A 16163-nucleotide genomic window follows, 5' to 3' on the forward strand; every position below is an offset into this window, starting at 1 on the left:
AGTGAGTGCAAGTATTCCTGGTAACTATAAATATATCCGCTAGATCTTCCAATTTTAGAAAGTGACTAGATAAGATACAAGGTATGTTTTCGCAGTTATGATCATGAAAAGACTCCATCTGCACAATGTATTGGTGACAAAGAAAATTTGTGCCTGATCGGGACTCGAACCTGGATATGCCGCTTTACACCAGCGGTAAACCGCCTCGGCCATGAGAGCGCACCACGAAGTCCGAGCCAAGCTGCCGCGTTCCACCGTGCGTCTACATCCTGTACTCGCACAACTGCTGTGATTCTCGCACAGGGCGAGACATAGGATAATTATTGTCATGGCCTTGTCTTGGCATGAAATACTATACTGTAGTGCCTGTGGTTTTACTATATACTCTGCAACGTCATTCAGACATGCATGCATGTCTGAAGAAAATTGCAGAGTGCATCGTAAAACACACGCACTGCCGTATAATATAGTACGTGTGGGAGCACGGAGAAGACTCGAGAATGAAGTGTCGGTAGCGGGAGTTGGCCGCAACGTAGTGACGGAATCGTGTGGCTGCTCGTTGCTTTCGTATGCTGAGAATCTGCTAAAATGCTGTACAGTGATCAAGAAGTAAAGAAAACAAAGTATGGATTTTGGAGAGGGAATTAAGGTGAAGGAGAAGAAATAAAAAACTTTGAAGCTTGCCTATGACACTGTGATTGTCAGGAACAGCATAGGACTTGGAAGAGCAGTTGAATGGAGTGTGTACTGTAATGAAAAGAGGTTGTAAGCCGAACATCAACATAAGGCAAAACAAGAATGATAAAATAATAGCAGAGTTAAAGCAGGCAATACTGAGGGAATTAAGCTAGGAAATGAGACACTAGAGGTGGTAGATCAAATTATCTCTTTTAGCTGCACGATAACTGATGATGGACGAAGTAGCGAGCAAAGCGAAGTTCCGCGTTCTGGTTCATTAAGACTGATCAGGGCTGATCAACCACGGTAACATCCTCTGCCAATGGCGTCAATTGGATACAGTGCGGAGGAGCATGGCGTCAACACACCGCTCTTTCTTGAGCCTGGAGAAGCTATTTTTCCTCAAGTGCGTGAGATCTGGAGAAAATGTTAACCACGTCAACAGTCAAGTATGTCAGGACAGCATGAGCAATATGCGGTGTTGAGTCATATTGTTTTAAGATAATGTTGTGGAGTTCTCGGCGGTAGTTCGCTGCTGTCCGTACTAGCAGCATTACGAACCAGAGGAGACAGTGTTGTTTACTCAAGCCACCCAACATCCTCAAATATAATTTTACGGCAAATAGTGAGCCCGTATGACGACGACGAATGCAATCTGGCGAAGTTCTTTCTCCTCGGGGCCTCAGCACGTGGATGTTAGAGTCGTGAAGCCGTACGCGGATCCAACACTAGTCAGTAAAGACGACGTGACACAACTTCAGCCGGCCAGTGTGGCCAAGCGGTTCTAGGCGCTACAGTCTGGAACCGCGCGACCGCTACGGTCGCAGGTTCGAATCCTGCCTCGGGCATGGATGTGCGTGATGTCCGTAGGTTAGTTAGGTTTAAGTAGTTCTAAGTTCTAGGGGACTGATGACCTCCGAAGTTAAGTCCCATAGTGCTCAGAGCCATTTGAACCATTTTTGAACACCACTCCTGTAACAGTGATGTCGTTGGGCCCACCATTGCTGGCGTACCTCTCCCTGCTGCCGCCTCAAGGGAAACCTCAACAATGATCACCGTGATGAGAGTCTGTGGTGCTCTAGGCGTCATCGCAATGTTTATGTGGAAATTGTCTTGTTGCAAACAAGACACATTTCCTGACTCAAGATATGGGACGTGGCTGTGCTATTCTGCACAGCCGAGCACACAGTTTGGCTGTACTCTCGATGCATGTCGTTGACTGTGGCCTGCATGAACCCACCGATACAATATTGGCATGGAAGTCATAGGAACTGAACCAAACCGAGCAATAATATTCGAGAAAGATTATCTGGTTCAAAATGGCTCTGAGCACTATGGGACTTAACATCTGAGGTCATCAGTCCCCTAGAACTTAGAACTACTTAAACCTAACTAACCTAAGGACATCACACACATCCATGCCCGACGCAGGATTCGAACCTGCGACCGTAGCGGTCGCGCGGTTCCAGACTGAAGCGCCTTTAACCGCGTGGCCACACTGGCCGGCCGATAATCTGGTATCTTGATTCCGAACAATGATTGTACACGATTCTTCTTCTTAAACGAGGGATAATAAAGTCTTCTCAGAAACATCAAATATTCAAATTCGATTTCTAAATGAGAAACCATCAACATCTTTCTTTATGTACAGAATGCAGATGGCGTTACTCCCACCGACTTTGGGCGGTAACGCTGAAATGTTCGTTATCTGGGTATCCAAACATGCAGTACGTTTCATGCCATTTTAATGTTAGTTGCGTGGCCGCAGTGTACATTGCACAATTTTCGGGACTAGAGCTTAAATAAGGGGAATAAAATAAATAACAGGGTTTCACGTTCTCTGTCGTATTTACCTTGGGGGTGTAGCTGTATCGAATAATGGACATTGCGAACCGTACAGGCTGCTCCAATATAGCATGCTTGAAACGGGAATAGGGCAAGGTGACTGGAAAATGCAGGAACAGGCCGTCCAATAAACACTATTCCCACAGTAAAGGAAAGAAAAGTGAATGGACCCACACTGGACACAAGTAACAAAACTATACCATTATAAATAGCAATGCCCAAAAAAGTGGCTCTGAGCACTATGGGACATATCTGAGGTCATCAGTCCCCTAGAACTCAGAACTACTTAAACCTAACTAACCCAAAGACATCACACACATTCACGCCCGAGGCAGGATTCGAACCTGCGACCGTAGCGGTCGCGCGGTTCCAGACTGAAGCGCCTAGAACCGCTCGGTCACCACGGACGGCAGCAACGCCTAGCTAATTTCGTTTTACAATGATACTAATGTGGGCAGGATTCAAACCCGGCACAGTTCACAGTACAGGACGTGCCATTCTAGAGGATCTGGCAGAATAGCGCAATCACTGGAATTTATAAAACGTAAATAAAACACAGTAACCAGTTCACAAAAGTGGGTGCTCCTTTCAATTTACCGAAACTACATTGCTCGTGGCCATTTAATATAACCTTTCAAGATTCTAATGAATTATTTAACCCAAATAAGAATAAGAAAAAATTTAACAATAGTGCTGGTATCTGACGCCTGTAGCTGGTAACTCTTGAACATTTAACCAACTACAAGTGCTGGTAAACCTTGTGGAAGTGTAATACAGCTGAGCTGAAGCTTGCATTAGACAGCACTGATGAGGGAAGCCTAAGGAGATAAAATCAAACAACGGTAGAGCGTTAACTAAGACAAGTCACAAAGTTAAAACTAGGGGCATTCACTAAGGAAGATCGTATCAACTGTACAACACAAACCAATGCCCCCCTTTCACTTAGGCACACAGACTAATAAATGAACACTCTAAACTATCAAACAAAAACGTTTAATTCCGATTCATGATAACAAGAATAAATAAACGGGTGGAAGCCATTTAACATGGAACCATAATGATCCACTCTTTTCAACTCTGTTGGAAACAGTAACAAACACCCAGCAGATAGTGACTGTAACTCAGTAAGGGACAGGATCGGGCAAATAGCTCTGAGCAGGCCGGCATTTATGTTATAGTTGGCTGCATACCGCAAATGCGCAGCAACGGACAATGTTCTGAAATGTGCTCACCAAGTTTAGTTCTTTCGGTTGAGTAAGTCCTTTCCAAAGTGGCTACAGGTGCACCAGCCTTGCTCTGGTACCTGCCCATGACCCAGTGATCCTTTCACCCGATGTAGAGGTGCCCATCTCACCTTCTGTCTGCAGGCTGCCACAGGTCCCGCCACCGACGTCGTAGACTTGGCCGCACACTGCTCTGGAGGCGTCAGCTCAGTTTGCCACGTCGGAGTGTAGACGGCGCTGCAGTTGCCAGCCAGAGCCTTGCCTCTTGATCGCCAGACCAAGACCTAACCACGCGAGCCCGGTGCATCCGTAGGCGGCTCCGAACTCGCCGTGCTCGGCCTCTGCGGCACCGCGCGCGAAGCCGTTGCCCAGAAACAGTCAAAAAGCGCCACCACACGCAATATCGATAGAAGAGAACACGGCCCAATCTCTCACACTTATAACAAAACACTCTGGGGGTGGGGTTGCAAAATTTTAGGTACCGGGACTAGTGTTAACACCAGTTAGGTGTATTTAGTGTGTCTTACCTGTGCATTGGTTCTCAACCTGAAGGATAATTGGACTGAAAATTTTTGTTATCTTACAACGTTCCACAAAATGGAGTAACAACGTTTCAGAAATTATTTATTAACTTTCCCTTGGGCACTGGAATTATTAACAAAAGCTTCGTCTTCAGTATTAGTCTTGGCGAGGCACCTGTTCTGATAGTAACGACCCTCCTGCGTCCGATGTGCACGGCCAACTTCAACTTTGCACGCCACCAGTTACCCTGGATGACTTCACGGGTCACTTGGTCTGGGAGGAGTTCGTTCACTGATCAGATATTCAACAAGAGTGAATAAACAAATGAGCAAACAAAGCAGCCGGTGTCAGCTTACAGGCCTCGTGAGTGGCAGTATTTAACGCTAGATTCAAGCAAGAAATAGGACTGTCCCACTTGGAGCTCGAGGACGGACTACTATTAGAGTACATTTCAGATTGCGATTCAACACAGCGAAAGAATGCTGAGTGTAATAAGGGATGGACGTCATATCAGATGCCATTCTGAAAGCAAAATCTCTTGAATTCCCTCGAAACAAAAGTAGCTGCATTGTCACTCACTAGAAACTTAGGTGGCCCAAGTACGGAAAAGGTTTTAGGAAGGTGCCTAATCGTCAGTCCAGCAGTTATTCCTCCACTAGAGATCATCTACAAAAAACGCAAAAAGGCATCACCTTCTTGGTGCAGGGTAGCGGCTCTGTATAATCAGTAAACATCTTGTCTGTTGGTTTCTCAGCCTGAATAGAATGATGGAAACCCTTAGGTGTATTCGTATTCGTCTTGCAAACTTACAAGCTTGATAAGTTTCAAGATCCTCACGTCTTAATTCACGGATGACCAAGTGACATGCTCCACAATCTTCTGGATTGTCTTATATACTCCCAGGCACCTGCCGAGCACTGCCTCGTGAAAGTATGTGAAAACTGCCGACAGAAACTTCCGTGGAAGACAGATTATCAATGTGTTATCCTAAAGTGGAAGATAACAGAGCAAGCTCTTTTGCAGTTGAAAGGTGGCTTTCATTTGTGACATTCATTTCGCAGATTATTCTGCATATTTGAGATAAACAAACTCATATAATGGTTAATTAGTCTTATTTGGTGGATTAGAAAGAGAGATATGTGATGATTAAACACATGTCTGAAAAAATACGGGCTTTGGTAATAATAATATTTAGTTGCATGCTGTAGGTGTAAGCAAAGTAAATTTGCCAGTGGAGGCGAGGAGTGGTCGGGCACAGCCGGGGAGGCGAAGGCCGGCGAGCGCCGGAAGAGCATTGTGTAGGGGCCGGGGTCCCAGGGGATGGGGCCAGTGAACTGCAAGCATCAAAAAGAAACGCCGCCGAGTGCCAGGTGAGAGAGAGAGGGGAAATGTCGAGCAGACAGAGCGTCCAACGTAAGCGCTGGTGCCACCCGGTCGCGCGCTGTTTTAGCGGCAAATGGGCTGAGCTATGATTGGGCAGTTCATAAGAAAGTGCGGGAAACGCTGCTGGTCAACGCCCGCCGTTTGAACAGAGAAATTTTTGGATAGGTGGAGAAATTGTATCACTCCGCGAGGGAGATGTGGGAGGCTTTTGCAGTCTCGGGATTGGCTGATTAGAGTTTGGCGGCAAGATCGTCGCAAGGGCATCGTGCAGAGAGGGACAGGGAGAGCGTCTTGTGGCGTGAAAGCGGACAGTCGCAAAGTTCGGTAGCTCTGAGATAGGGACTTAGATTCTGAATACTGTGCTGTGTATGATCTAGAGTCTGCAGCTACAGTAGGACATCGTCCACGATAGGCATTGCATTGACTACTAGTATAATTGCAGTTGATTCCGCCTTATAGGCTGGCAGTCAGCACTGAACGTAGTCAACCAGAGCACAGAGCTATCATACTGGTATTGCACGTTAGTACGAGACACACTGGGCTGCACCTTAAAGGTTGTTGAGCCAGTCTTGAAAGTGTTGTATACCATTTAGTAGTTTTCTGAGTAGTTTATTCTGCTCAAGATATTTGAGAGACTTATCTTACAGTTGCTAACCAGGCATTTCAAATTCAGCAGGAGGTCCCTGTTTCAATCTCCGAACGCTAAGATCCCATTCTTACCTTTCCTTGAGATTTCCAAATAAGGAGGGTATATCGGCCAATACCACGGAGATGCTGGCCCCGCCCTCAATGCCTTCAGGAATACTGGCATTGGGGAGGATTTCAATGCGCCAAAAGCTGACTGCTGGCTTTCAGTCCACTGAAATGCCTCCCCTTTCTTATATAACTGATTCAAAGGTGAGGCCAGCTGAGAAATTTCAGTACGAACTCCCTAAAAGAATTCACTATCCTTACAAAAATGGACGATTCCCTTCTTATGCTTAGGTGGTCGGAACTTTTGAATAACTTTAGTTCGCTTCTGGTCTATTGTAACCAACAGGCTGACACTAAATGTCACTGGAACGAAATTATCTCACAAGTCAGATTAACCTTAGACAGATTTACAATAAGATCAGCACTACGCAAACAGGCTATTACTTCATGGCTATGCTCAGTATGCGCAGAAAAACATCGTCCAGACAAATTTAAAGTTCAAATGTACCAAACGGAATTCAATAGCCTTGAAAGTGCAACCGCTCCAGTACATAAACCAAAGGGAACTCGACTGAACTCATGTAAGTTCCAATTAGTGCAAAAGGCAGTAGAAAGTTTCGAATCCTCAGACAATGGAATGTGGTGGTAAGCTTGGTTCAGATCTAGAATGGTAAAATACCATGCCCCTGCGAACTAAGTGAAACAGTTGTGGAGATCGGGCAAGGGACCGATTCCAAAATAACGTTTTGGTTTAGAGAAGTATAATCTACAACTGGCCTGTAAACCACGCGATTAACCTTGGGAACCAGGTTCAAATGGCTCTAGGCACTATGGGACTTAACATCTGAGGTCATCAGTCCCCTAGGTTTAGAACTACTTAAACCTACCTAACCTAAGGACATCACACACATCCATGACCGAGGCAGGATTCGAACCTGCGACCGTAGCAGCAGCGCGGTTCTAGACTCAAACGCCTAGAACTACTCGGTCACAGCGGCCGGCTGGGAACCAGGAGCATCGACGAAGCACAAGACGACGTCAATGGCCTGATAACTCTGTCACGTAACGTCTGGTAGCCAATTAGGGGCTTGCCGCAACGGTGCCCAATCTGACAGCTGTAGCCGAAAGTTTATTTTATCCATTATCGCTAGACTTATTATTCAAAAGGCCTGGCAACTCCCTAAGCACCTGAGCAACAGCTGCGCTTCACTAGGATGTGAATGACCAAGTTCAAATTCGGTAGTCTCACTGGACTCGTCATACACATCTTTAACACCACTACGTTCACACAACTTATACAAGTTATCGGACAGGAATTTAAAATAACTGACTACTAGCGTAATCTGAAACCTACCCTGTGCAGTGAATGAAATCACAACGCAGCAACAGTTGTGTGCTTGATCCCTCAGCCACGAATAACCTTACTGGTCACTTCGAATCATCATTTTCACAATAAGCTCATACCCATCCAACTAATGGTAATACCTAGTCAGTTATTCACGGAGCGAAAACCCTTACTGAAGGGCTACAATGATGAAAACTCACATATGCCACGGTTCCTCGAATACCAAAGTGTGATCGAAAGCAAAGACGCTGCTCCCAGAATCCTATAAGACACAAATCGTCTCTCGGCTAAGCAGTACACACACTAAAGGAAAATCTACGTCTTATCACGGCCTTATCCTGATTACATCTTCTCGGGAAAGCTCCAGATCGACGACTCTCTATTTTCACCTGGCTTTAAAAATTTGCCTACTTTGTTTGCCTTGAACGGTAGTCATGTGCAAAATCCTCTGACTCACCGCAGCAGTTACTTTCTGATGCTTTCTACGCTGGCGACTACCTATCCAAATCAGCAAAAACTACAGGTCTCTCCCAAAATACTGTTCGTGAACGGTCTTCCGTTCGCAGTCATTCTAAGATGTTTACAACTTCGCCCATGATGATCTGAACATTCAGAGCCACACTGACTGTGCGAATTTATTTTATGTATTCTGCAAATACCTCATTAGGCCCCTGTACACAAAACAATGTTGGCTAATTAAGTAATGCCTAAACCTGGTCCGCAGCTCGTGGTCGTGCGGTAGCGTTCTCGCTTCCCACGCCCGGGTTCCCGGGTTCGATTCCCGGCGGGGTCAGGGATTTTCTCTGCCTTGTGATGATTGGGTGTTATGTAATGTCCTTAGGTTAGTTAGGTTTAAGTGGTTCTAAGTTCTAGGGGACTGATGACCATAGATGTTAAGTCCCATAGTGCTCAGAGCCATTTGAGCCCTAAACCCGGTTGACAGTCTCTTCCATACGATCCTACCTCGTAATGCTCCTAATGTGTACGAGCAAACATAATGGCTCTAATCATTCGGCTCAACCAACCAAAGACAAGCAATACACTAAGGCTTGCTAAAATGTAATCTCTCTGAATTTTTTATTCTGTTCTCAATATCGGTTGGGGTACTGCATGCCATGTGTAATTCTCGGTCGACTTTTCTGCTTCGCTGATGTAAGGTGCACCCCTCTGCCACTAGAAGTCTCCGAATTGTAGCGTGCAAAGTGGTGATGTGTAACATCAATAAATGTGTCAGTGCCTGAGAGACTATCAGAAAACAGAAAGCAGTTGTATTCAAATAAGTATGAATTGAAAGTATCGTAATACTTGTTCGGAATCCAAAATTACCGTTTTATGATATACCAGGTGCCCTCAGTGCTGTTAGTGAATGGCTCTGAGCATTATGCGACTTAACTGCTGAGGTCATCAGTCGCCTAGAACTTAGAACTAATTAAACCTAACTAACCTAAGGACATCACACACATCCATGCCCAAGGCAGGATTCGAACCTGCGACCGTAGCGGTCGCTCGGCTCCAGACTGTAGCGCCCAGAACCGCACGGCCACTCCCGCCGGCGCTGTTAGTGTTGACACTTGTTTACAGGTCTTTGAAATGTAGATTATGATTAACAGAGAGATGAACGAGATCTTTATGGTTGAAACAGTTGTACGAAGTGAAGCAATCTGAAATAACAGCACTTCCAGGGAGTATATACTTTTTTAGAACTCTCTGAAGGATATGGTTTGTTCTTCTGGGTACGTCGTCAAAAAAGCCCTTATTGCAACCTCTTTCTACTCCACCAAAGACCCACCTACCAATTTCACGCTTTCTACTATGATATTTGCACTTCCCACATTTTATTCAACTATCTCAGCTACTTTCCCTGCACCTCTGAGAAGGTCTCCGTTGGCAAAACAATCCAAAACACAAACTTCTCTGTAGAAACTTCTCCAGCCCACGACAGTATATCTCGCCAAATGTAATTCCAATAAGATAAAAGTATTTGAACGTTTTCAGATCTACAGAAATGTCACCTTCAAAACGTCTCTTATAGTGTGTTTACTCCTAGCAAACCAACAGATGTAGGATCCCTCTTTTCTGCAACACCACTGAAGTCGATGTCGGTAACGATCATTTGCCCAAAACATTTTTTACAAGTTTTCGTTCCAAGGAGACCCTCGTTAAAAAACCAGTGCACGACTTCACTCTGAAGGTGAAATGGATTCAATCGAATCGATATAGGGTTTACAAAAAAGTGTCGAACACTTTGAGAGATGGTAGTACTCATCGAAGCAAGAAGATTAAGTCCGATAAACATCGGCCCAGAAATGCATACTTTCTGCGATAAGTCCAATAAACATGAGGCCGGAAATGCATACTTTCTGCGAAAAACACTTGTTTACAGTAGTCTTCAACGTGGCGTCCATTCACGACAATGCACCCCTCTGCCATCAGGCGTAAGGAATGTCGCATCCTTTGAAGTATACCCAGGTTTTGTTCTACCTGCTGGCACGTATTGAGACACGACCCTGCAGAGTCCGCACATTGTTGATTGGCGTGGCGTAAACCAATTCAATCAAGTGTCCCCATAACCAAACGTTTTGGGGATAGTAGTCTGGGCAACGAGCAGGCCAAGGTGTGGGCCCCTTCCCCCGCCCCCCTCCAGGACCAATTCTGCGGTTCTGAAATGTCTACGTCAGACATACATACTGGTTGTGTGGAATTCATACCATCTCTTGTGGATCTTGCCTCATTTGTAAATAAAATATTGGATGTGAACAGTGGATATGCGGCACATTTCTGAAACAGCCATTGACAGAACTGCTGTCTTCCATGACGATCCTGTGGCCATAGTGCCTGAACACACTGTAGATGATACGATTACAGCAATTGTCCATGAACTAACCCCCCCCCCCCCCCTCCCCAGATAAGAGAGTGAGACTCGCCTTCTGCTGCTGCTAATCGTCACAACTGCTCGCTGCTTCCAGGAGCTCCTTCAGTTCCTTCCACCGAACGTAACACACGCTCCTTCGTGTCAGATGTGCGAACTGTGCGGGGCCTTCGACTGTCAGTCTTCCGAGGTGAAAGCGTACTGTGCCCCCAGATTCTGGAAAAGTCTGCCTAACAGCTAATCAGAAGGTACTCTGTGCTGTGGATATTTTTCGGGGTAGGGGGCACGGGCTCACAGGCTACGTCCACTTGCTAAACCATAGCAGAATATCATATCCGCCATTTCAGTTATCGAGTAGTAGGCTTCCATTGCTAACCAGTGGTATAAGAGAAAATGTAGATGTACTACACACACAAACAGCGTACTAACAGTAAAAACATAAGTGAATCCGCGTTGAAGAAGGTAAAACACCACAATACGTGCACAGGATTGACAGTACTGTACAATAAGGTACACAAACATGATGAAAACTAACGTAGCCAACAACACGACTCTAACCAGACAACTGACTCAGACAACCTAATGGTAGGTAGAGTAACGTGAGTAGGATGTCATAATGCCCTGCCGACAAATTTAACAGAGCGCCACTGCAAGGACTATGCTAATATCGGCAACCAATCGTCGCGCAGTCCTTCCTATAAACACGTGTTTACCTCGGAAAATATGCGTTTCCGAACCTATCTCTACTGGACTTATTTTTCTTGTTTTGATGAGTACTACCAGCTCTCAAAGTATTCGATAGTTTTCTGAGCACACTGTATATATGAAACTTTCTGGCGGATTAAAACTGTGGGTCTAAGGCGCTGCTGTCATGGACTGTGCGGCAGGTCCCTGCGGAGGTTCGAGTCCTCCCTCGGGCATGTGTGTGTGTGTTTGTCCTTAAGATAATTTAGGTTAAGTAGTGTGTAAACTTAGGGACTGATGACCTTGGCAGTTAAGTCCCATAAGATTTAACACACACATTTAAAACTGTGTGCCAGTACGAAACTCGAAATCAGGACCTTTGCCATTCGCGGGCAAGTGGTCTAACAACTGAACTACCCAAGCACGACTCACGCCCCGTCCTCACAGCTTTACTTCTGCCAGCCTTCCAAACTTCACAGCAGCTCTCCTGCGAACCAGGAGAGCTTCTGTGATGTTTGGAAGGTTTCAAATTAAGGACTACGTGCAATACTAGCAGATTGTTCTTGGCCAGGAATGCTCTTTATGTTAGTGCCAGTCTGATTTTGATATCCTCCTTGCTCTGTCCGTCACTGGTCATTTCGCTGCCTACATAGCACGATCCCTTAACTTTACCTACTTCGTGACCACCGATCCTGATGTTAAGTTGCTCGCTGTTCTCATTTCTGCTACTTCTCATTACTTTTGTCTTTCTCCGACTTACTCTCAGTCCATGTTCTATACTCATTAGACCAGGGCTTTCTAGCGTTTTCAGCTGGCGGACCCCTTCTTCAATCGAAAATCCATGGCGGACCCGTAGTCAGTCAAGAGCAAAGTATCTTCAAATTTCAGAGCGAAACCGATGGGAACTGAAAGCTTCTTAATGCAAGTGCCATGTTCCCAATGACCCCACTCCCCCCCCCCCCCCCCCAGCCCCCGAAGTATCAATAGTCTTTGGTTTAGAGATGAATGAAAACAACTTGAAATTAATGATCCAGTTTGAATTCCCACTGTATCCAGACACTTACTAGTGGATTTACTCCCTTTGTTCAACACACTATAGCCTGATTAAAATTACTTGGTAATTGACATTTCACACGTTGGAGTTGCCTCCCTCCAAGAGCAATCAACGTCACGTCCAAACTGTTCGCTGTTGACAACCTGCCACCTGTGGTCTGTTCACTTCCACTGTTTGGCTACTGTTGTGTAAGGAGCATGCATATTTCGTAACAGTCGTGCGTGCGTGCGTGCGTGCGTGTGCGTGTGTGTGTGTGTGTGTGTGTGTGTTTGTGTGTGTGTGTGGTTTTTCGAGGAATCCGAAGAGAAATGTTCAAATGTATGTACAGTCTATGGGACTTAAGTGCTGAGGTCTTACACACTATTAACTTAAGTTTAACTTCCGCTAAGGACAAAACACAAACACACACACACACACACACACACACACACACACACACACACACACAGATACATGCCCGAGGGAGGACTCGAACCTCCGGCGGGAGTGGCCGCGCAATCCACGACGACATGGCGCCTGAGACTGCGCGCCCATTTCGCGCGGCATGATTCGGATACGAACACATCACGAAAGAAAAGTGGCCAAGGAATAACCTTTAAAGGACTATTGTGACATCTGTTGTGCAATGTGTGGGAATACATTCACCCAGCTTACGTTCGTTTCCAAAACCGGATTTCGTAAGCCGATGTCCCATTTCCACTTTTGGTTGGTCAGGTAAACACTTCATAATCGATTCTGGAAATCTGCCTTTATAAAGCCGTTTTCAAGTTCCACAATCGGTTTTCGCGGCCATGTAAACAGCTCGGAAAGTGTAGCCATTTTTACGTATTTGCGTATCTACTGAACGTCAGCTGTCAGTCCATAGCCGGCGGCAGCTAGTAGGCGGCGTTACAACAGTGTACTGACAGTTGGTAGCTGGCAACTGGCAGGCGTCGTGGCAACAGTTTAGCCACAGCTGAGAACTTCAACTACTACTTGGACACTATATCGTGGCAGTCAGCCTTGACTGTAAACAAATTAGGAAAACAAACAAACTCTCTTATTTCTATATAAGAAGACAAAGCATTTCACAGAACGTAAGACTTTTTTTCTCAAAGGAAACAATTCTGGCAGAGGAAGTTTTACCTTTTACAAGGTGGGACGTGAAAAGTCCTCATTTGTTTACGCTCACAGTCAGTTGCCACAATATAGTGTCAGAGTAATAGCAAGTAAGTGTAACTGAAGTATAGGCAGGCCATATTTTTAACTGAGAGGACGGAATATATTACAGAGAAAAGAAATTAGCTTTAGAGATTATTTTAATTTCGTAACAAAAACATCAATGTCAACAGAATTCAATTAATAATTATTTTGTAAGTGATAGAAGACAGAAACAAAATTCCTACAGATTTATAGTTCAGGTACATTCTCTGAGCATCTACGAAGAAAAATGCTTTCTTCTTTACTATAGATGAGTTTGTAGGAATAATAATGGAATCCTAATGTGATGGTAGAGGGTGCTTCAGCTGACACAATTTTGAAGAGTTGGGCTCAGTTCTTGACAACAGGAGACGGATGTCTGGTTCCGCATGTAGACAGCTTCGGTACTTAGTTTTGTGGGCAGCATGTATGTTGTGGGCAACATGTGTGTTGTGGCAAACAGAAGAAGTACACGTTTTGCTGCTTGGGAGTACGATCTGAAGTAAAAGTACACGTTTTTCACACACAAAAAAAATAGTGATGAATTTGATTTTCACATTTTTATTCAATAATTTTACTCATTATTTTACATAATTTGGTGAAAGGTGACCGCGGACCTCCTAGAAAGATCCAGAGGACCCCTAAGGGGTCCGCGGACCACATGTTGGGAAGCCCTGCATTAGACCATAGGTGGGCAATGAGAGAGCCGCGCTCCTCCTCTGTTATGCCCATTCCGCCTGGATCGCCGTCCCTCCTACCTTCTACAAATCCCTTCAAATCCTGGAACGCCATGCGCTCCACCTCGCCTATTGCATCTGCCTCCCCTCCCCCACGCGGATCCTCTACAACTTAATTCCATTCCCACTGCTCCTCCTTTTTCTCAAACGGATACGGATCCTCTACACCTCCCACAAACTTGGTCCTCCTCACTCGCTTGTCCCTCCTATCCTTTCCCACCCCCATCCACTGCCACGTCTGTACTCCCACATCCCACCTGCTCTCCATCCCTCCACACTCCATACGCTTGCCCAAGGTGGCTTCTATCAACTTCCCCTCCCTGATGAGGCCCTTATGCCATCCATCTACCCCTCCTACCAACTTTGATCCTCTCCTTCCTTCTCCTGTGTTTTTCCCTTCTCTCCCTCCTTACTCCCTCCCTCTCTCCCCTTCCCCCTCCCCCCTCACTGGGCTTCCACGTATCCCCGTACCCTCTCCCCTCCCCCTCCCTTCTTCTCTCCCACCGGCATCAACCCCCTCCCCCTCTCCCTCGTACCCTCGCCCCTTCCCTTTGGCAGGTCCGCGGCTTTTATGTGTGAACTGTGTGTCTTCGTACTGAGGAGATCGTCGATGCAGTGCTCGTGTTTGTCGTCCCGTCGGTGCATCACTGTCTCTCTGTCCGAGCTCATCTGTTCACGTGTGACATTCTGTATTCTCCGCTGTGTGCAGTGTTGAACTTTTTTTTTATCCGAGCAGTACGTCAGTGAATGATTTCGCTTTTTTTTACTATGTTCCTCCTCCGTTTTTGTCCTCCATGTATGTTTGTTTTTCTGTATTCCTGTTGTTCTGTGTGTCTTTCCTATGGCCGAAGAGCGGCGTAAATAGGCCGCAGCCGGCCTACCTTGTTTGTAAGGTATCAAAATGACAATAAAAACAAAAAAATGCCATGCTCCCGCAGCCACCTGCGTGAGTGCTGGCAGAGCTCAGGAGCCGAGAGCAGCTGACGTCTCTAGTTTGTGCTGTCAAGACTAGATAACGATGTACCTGGCTGAGTATATTATGTTATGGTACAGTGCACTGCGTGGTCGAAACGGCTAGTCAAAGCAATGCGGTGAAGAGGCATTCTATTTTACAGTTCAACTCTAGTTGGGAAGGTGATTACTTGTTCACAGAAGGAGGAGCACAATGTTTGGTATGTGATAAAACATTAGGTATAGAAAAGCTTCACTACAGATCGCATCACGTCAACGAGTATGGAAGTGTAGAGGGTGGAATATCTTAATAATCAACGCGATGAAGGAACTAAAGTGAAGGTATGTTTTGTAATGTTGTACCTAAATACTATATAGCTTAATTACGGAGCCTAATGAACTGAATTTCCCTTTGGAATTACAACTCCGTCAATTTCTTATTCGGGAATGTGATGCCTCCTCTTCGATGCAATTGTTCGTCTTAGTTACAGGGTAGCTTTGCTGATCGCCATTTCCTTGCGACCATTTTGTAAGGGCAATTTTGTGAAGCAGAGTTTGGAAGTCATAGCAGTCGAACTGTATCCACAGTTATCACCTTCTTTCGCAGGTTTGAGTCTGTCGCTACGCACTATAACTCATCGAATCGAACTTTTGTGAGGTGATATTGTGGATCAACTAATGGATGTTATTTCAAACGTCTTAGTTCTTTCTATTGCATTAGGTGGGAATACCGTCTTCTCGGACACATCCCAGCTGACAATATTTATTAGCGGTGCTGATACAGACTTAGTAGTAAGGGAGGAACTCCTTGATTTATGTCCTCTCAAAGACATCACGACAGATGACGAAATACTTTCGAAAATGCTACTCCAGGCAGGTGTAAAAATGAATGTGCGCAACGGAAAATACTGAACGCAGAAATGAAGATTTGGCCCTTTCTGAATACCCCCTGAAGCAGATCTTAGGATCTCTTAATTGTGATATTATTTCCTCCTTCTTA

Source organism: Schistocerca piceifrons, chromosome 3, assembly GCF_021461385.2.
Source record: "Schistocerca piceifrons isolate TAMUIC-IGC-003096 chromosome 3, iqSchPice1.1, whole genome shotgun sequence".
Taxonomy (NCBI): domain Eukaryota; kingdom Metazoa; phylum Arthropoda; class Insecta; order Orthoptera; family Acrididae; genus Schistocerca; species Schistocerca piceifrons.